We start from the raw sequence: 6,000 nt of genomic DNA, 5'->3' as shown, positions 1-6,000 counted from the left end.
ACACAAGGAAAAAGGGAGGAAAGAAAAGCCGGTGGTCGCTTGCGTCGCGGTGTTGTACGCGAACGTAACAAAGGGAAGTACGGTGTCCCAGTTGGAGTGGTCGGATGAAATATACATCCGCAACATGTCGCCAAGTGTGCGATTGAAGCGCTCGGTCAGACCGTTGGTCTGGGGATGGTACGCGGTCGATTTGCGATGAATTATCCTGCACTCAGCGAGGAGGGCTTGGATGCGCTCCGACAGGAAGACACGGCCCCTATCACTCAGTAATTCTCGGGGAGCACCGTGGCGAAGAACAAAATTGTGAAGGATGAAAAAACCAACGTCACGGGCGGTCGCTGCTGGCAGTGCTGCAGTCTCAGCGTAGCGAGTAAGGTGATCTACGCCGACAATAATCCACCGATTTCCACGCCCGCTGCATGGAAACGGGCCGTAGAGGTCGATGTCGACGCGGTCGAACGGACGAGACGGGCATGGTAGCGGCTGCAACGGTCCTGTGAAACGCTGGGTAGGTGTCTTGCCTTGTTGGCATGTAGTGCAAGACTGAATGAACTTTTGCACAAAGTTGTACATGCCTCTCCAATAATAACGCTGACGCAACCTTGTGTAAGTTTTGAGGACGCCGGCATGGGCGCTTAGGGGGTCAGCGTGAAAAGACGCGCAAACGTCAGAGCGCATATGACGAGGTATAGCGAGGAGCCATTTGCGTCCGTCGGGCATGTAGTTGCGATTATATAGAATGTTGTCCCGCACGGAAAAGTGGGTTGCTTGGCAACGCAGTGCTCGTGTCGAAGGGACGTCAGACGGAGCGGCAAGGTAGTCAAGTAACTTTGCAAAGGTTGGGTCCTTGCGCTGCTCTGTTAGCATGTCAGTGATGGTGAACGGTGACAGGTTGGACGAGGAAGCTGACAAAGACGCCAAATCAGGCGTCAGTGGAGAGCGAGAGAGCGCATCAGCGTCGGAGTGCTTGCGACCGGAGCGCTACATGACGCGGATGTCGTACTCTTGCAAGCGAAGCGCCCAACGTCCCAAGCGTCCAGTCGGGTCTTTCAAGGAAGAAAGCCAACAAAAGGCATGGTGGTCAGTAGCAACGGCGAAAGAACGGGCGTAAAGGTATGGGCGAAACTTGCTTAGTGCCCAGATGATCGCTAGGCACTCCTTTTCTGTGACGGAGTAATTTAATTCTGCTTTCTTTAGAGTACGGCTCGCATAAGCGACGACGTATTCATCATAGTCAGCTTTCCGTTGCGCTAAGACCGCGCCAAGGCCAACTCCGCTGGAGTCAGTATGGACTTCCGTGGAAGCATCAGGGTCGTAGTGGCGAAGAATCGGTGGTGAGGTCAACAAGTGGCGTAACTGCCGAAACGCTGCATCACATTCAGGTGACCACGCTGCTATGCCGTTACTGGCGGAAAGTAAACTTGTCAAAGGTGCCATGATGGATGCGAAATTGCGTACGAAGCGACGAAAATAGGAACATAATCCAATAAACTTCTGAGGGTTTTGATAGACGTGGGCGTTGGGAAGTCGGCAACGGCGCGGAGCTTGTCTGGGTCCGGGAGGACGCCGTCTTTTGAGATAACGTGACCCAATATGGTTAGTTTTCTTGCAGCAACACGGCACTTCTTGAGGTTAAGCTGTAGGCCGGCAGATGCGAGACAGGTCAGAATGTCATGCAGGCGAGCGAGGTGTGTCGGAAAATCGGTTGAGAAAACGACGATGTCGTCTAGGTAACATAAACAGGTGTGGCCGCGAAGGATGGTGTCGATCATACGCTCAAAAGTAGCAGGCGCGTTGCACAACCCGAAGGACATAACGTTAAACTCGTAGAGGCCATCGGGTGTAACGAATGCGGTTTTCGGACGGTCAGGCTCGGCCATCGGAACGTGCCAGTACCTGGAGCGCAGATCCAAGGAACTGAAGTATTCTACGCCTTGTAAACAATCGAGAGCGTCATCGATTCGAGGCAGTGGATGAACGTATTTTCTCGTTATCTTGTTTAGGCGTCTGTAGTCGACACAAAAGCGAATGGAGCCATCTTTTTTTCTCACCAATACGACAGGGGAAGACCAAGGAATTTGAGAGGGACGGATGACTCTACGTTTGAGCATGTCGTCCACTTGCTCCGTGATGAGTCGGCGCTCTTCGGCGGAGACACGATACGGGCGCTGTCGCAAGGGGGGGTGGGAACCGGTGTCGATGATGTGAGAAACACCGGTGGCACGGCCCAGTGACGTCTGATTACAGTCGAAAGAAGAGGTAAACTTGTGAAGGAGAGCGAGAAGTTGGCGGCGATGAGATGGGGAAAGTGCAGGGTCGATGGCGTTGTCAAAAACCACTGAAGGTGATGAGCCGGAGACCGAAGCGATGGCGTCAACATGACGGAGGGAGTCGGCAGGAACATTGAGGTCGTCGACGTAGTCGACCGCCTGGAAGTATCCTACGGTCTCTCCATGCAGTAGGCTGATGGGGTACTGGTAGTAGTTTGTGACCAGCATCACAGTTGACCCAGATGTTACAGTAAGCACGGAAAACGGAAGAACAATGCCCTTGCGTTCAGCAAACACATCGGACGGCGTGAACACCAAAGTGGCGTCAGATGTGGCATCAGACGACAAGACAACAGCCATCGACGACTCAGGAGGTATGGTTGTGTCGGCATCAACAGTGAGTTTGTCGGCAAAGTGAGGAGAGCTGGTCGGCAGTGATTCACATAGTGGTAAAAGCGACACTTCTGCACGCGAACAGTCAATGACAGCATGATGATGTGACAGGAAATCCCAACCAAGGATGAGGTCATGAGAGCAATATGGTAGCACGAAACACTCGATAATGTACAGAACATCGTTGATGACGACACGGGCCGTGCATACAGGTGATGGGTGAATTCGCTGCGCGCTGGCAGTGGCGAACACCAGGCCAGAGCGAACTGTAGTCACTTTTCGTAGCTTGCGGCAAAGGCTCTCGTGAATGACGGAAACGGCTGCTCCGGTATCGACTCCCTCTACAAAAACGCTAATATCATTTTGCGGCGAAGATTGAGGTCTTGAGAACGTCGATGTATTTGCAGTTCTTGCCTCAGGAACTGCAGCAGTCAGTTTCCCTCTTCAGTGGGAACTCGACGACGCAGGGGCGAAATCGAACGCCGACGAGGGGAAGGAGAGCGCCGAGCTTCCGACCGGCGATCAGTGTCGAGACGTCGCGGTGAAAATGGAGGTGGGGCGGCGTATTGTGGCGCGTAGCTGGGCGTGTCAAAGCTGGTACGCTCAGTTATGGCGCGGCGGCGACAGAAGCGCGCTACATGACCAGGAATGCCGCAGGCGAAGCAGATAGGCCGGTTGTCTTGAGTGCGCCACGTCTCGGTGGGACGCAAAAACTGTGGTGACGGTCGGGCAACTGGAAATGAAGCCGGATGCGTGGGCGATGAAAAGGAAGCTGTCTGCGCAGGTGGCCGCGCAACCACGGCTGCATAACTGAGTAGCAGCGACGTAGGGTGAGTGGCAAAGTTGGTATGGGCCAGCGGCACACTCACAGGATTGGGTAGGGGTGTTGTAGGAGCTGCAGGAAGCGCTTCAGATATCTGAGTTCGGATGGCTTGCTGCAGCGTTGGAAGCAAGGCTGCCGTAGGTGCATCGCTGTAAGGGAGCAGCGAGAGCTGCCTGGCGACCTCTTCACGAATAAAATCTTTAATGTGCTGCGAGAGGGTCGAGTTGGTTATTTCGGTAGAAACCGCGGTGCTCGAGACGGAATCGGCGTGCTGAATGTTCTGGCGGGCGATGGAACGTTGGCGGCGCAGCTCGTCAAGGCTCTGGCAGAGGTTAATGAGGACTGATACGCTAGTTGGGCTTTTGGCCAGCAACATCTGGAATGCGCTGTCCTCGATGCCCTTGAGGATGTGTTTAATCTTGTCATCCTCTGACATGCTGGGATTTACCAGCTTGCACAAATCGAGAACATCCTCGATGTAGCTGGGGAACGTCTCTCCAGGCTGCTGTGCGCGCTGGCGTAGACGCTGTTCAGCGCGTAGCTTACGCACAGCTGGGCGATCAAAGACTTCAGCAAACAGAGTCTTAAACGCGGACCAGCTCGTAAAGTCTGATTCGTGGTTGAAAAACCAAAGTTTGGCTACGTTGGCGAGGTAGAACGGCACGTGGGTCAGCTTAGACTGGTCATCCCATCTGTTATGGGCACTTACACGTTCGTACGATGACAGCCACGTGTTCGGCGGTCCCACTAAAAATGGGTGGGTCGCGTTGACGAGGGACGCCGGCGCAGATGACAGTGGCAGCCGGGGGTGCAGGCAACGAGGTGGCGGGATCAGGCATTGTGCTGGGCGATCTTGTTGGCAGGGTTCGAGTGCGGAGCTCCAGGACGAGGCGAAGGATCTCAGCAACCTCCACCAAATGCGACGAGGTTTATTGTCGTTCAAAACGGCGTGGAACGCTAGATAAATCAAGACACTGCAAGGGCTGTTGTTGTTGTTGTTGTTGTAGCCTGTGGCACGTGTGGCTCCTACCCACGATGGGGGATTGGCCAAGAAATGGGTGGATTATACCAAAATAATATAGAGCACAAATTTCCTAATATCTATGGGAATAGCATTGAATAGGGTTGAATTACCGGTTAAAATGTGATCAGGAAGGTGCTGTTGAATGAGTAATAATTAATTTAAAATTAATAAAAATAAAGCTTAGCAGGGCATTCGTTTAGATTCTGTAAGGAATGTTTGGACAGCGAAGCATGCATCCCTGTGGCTGAATCCCAAAGTGGACGCCCCGAACGAAAGAATTGCAGGTTCTGTCAAGTCCAGGCCAATTCTTCGAAAAGGTATCTCCAACAATCTTTTTCTTAACGCAGCAAAGCGGCGACAAGATAGAAGAAAGTGCTGTATCGTCTCCTCCTCCTCACAAAAAGAACAAAGGGGAGAGGGAACCAAACCCGACCTGTGTAAATAGAAATTTAGGGAGGGAATGCGGCAGCGTAATTTGGTGAGGCAGACCTCAAGCATCTTTGTGTAACAAGATTCGCTATGCCAGGGAAATGCCAGGTGTTTATACTCTGGAGAAGCTGTCAAATGTGGGTTTGATAAGGCTGATCTAATTTATCTCATCCGAAATCTTGCCGCCGTGATCTGTGCTGTCACTGGTAGAATAGGAAGAACAGGGCCCGCCAGTGATGCATGTGCCAGTGAATCGGCAGTTTCATTAAAAAACAAACCTTTATGACCAGGCACCCAAATCAAATGAATACATTGCACATGGGCAGGAACTAGTAAGTGGAAGAGCTTTACCATGGGTGACTCATTAGTAGCGGTAAGGCAAGAGCATACAGAAAGGGAGGCAGTAAGAATAGCAGCCGTTGTAATCATTTGGTTTAATTTACGTAAAGCTAGGAGTACTGCTAACAACTCGGCCAGAAAAATAGACACAAAATCAGGCAATCTTAAAGAAAAAGACCAGTCGAGTGCAGGACAAAATATTCCAATGCCAGCTTTTTCCTCGCACTGTGAGGCATCTGTTGCAATGATAATGTTTGTTTCTAGGGTGCTTAGGTGGTCTTGCAACATGGCGTTTAAGATGCCGTAAGGGAGTAGTTTCGCGTGGTTCGGGAAAATGTCGTCGAACATGATCTCTGGGTAATTTGAATGCGTATTATTAGGAAGCACATCACGAATTTGCACATTTAGTGGTTCAAGTAATGTTTGCACAAATATAATCTGTGGTCTATGAAACCTGGGCCAATGAACAGGAAAAAATGATTCTGGATCGGAGATGAAAATAATTTGAGGACGGTTTAATGGTGATTCATATAGCCTTAAGAAGGTCTGAACGGTCAGAAGGTGAAATCGGCATAATATGGGTGGGATTCTTGCTTCCATGTATAATACGGCATTTGCAACGTATTTTGGAAGGCCTAAGCACAGACGTAGGGCCTCTCGTTCTAACAAAACTAGCGGCCGAAGCTTGTATGATGGAACACCTGAGAATAAAACACATCCAA

Source organism: Dermacentor variabilis, chromosome 5, assembly GCF_050947875.1.
Source record: "Dermacentor variabilis isolate Ectoservices chromosome 5, ASM5094787v1, whole genome shotgun sequence".
NCBI classification, from domain to species: Eukaryota; Metazoa; Arthropoda; class Arachnida; order Ixodida; family Ixodidae; genus Dermacentor; species Dermacentor variabilis.
The sequence above is the reverse complement of the archived record's forward strand: the minus strand, read 5'-3'. Positions refer to the sequence as shown.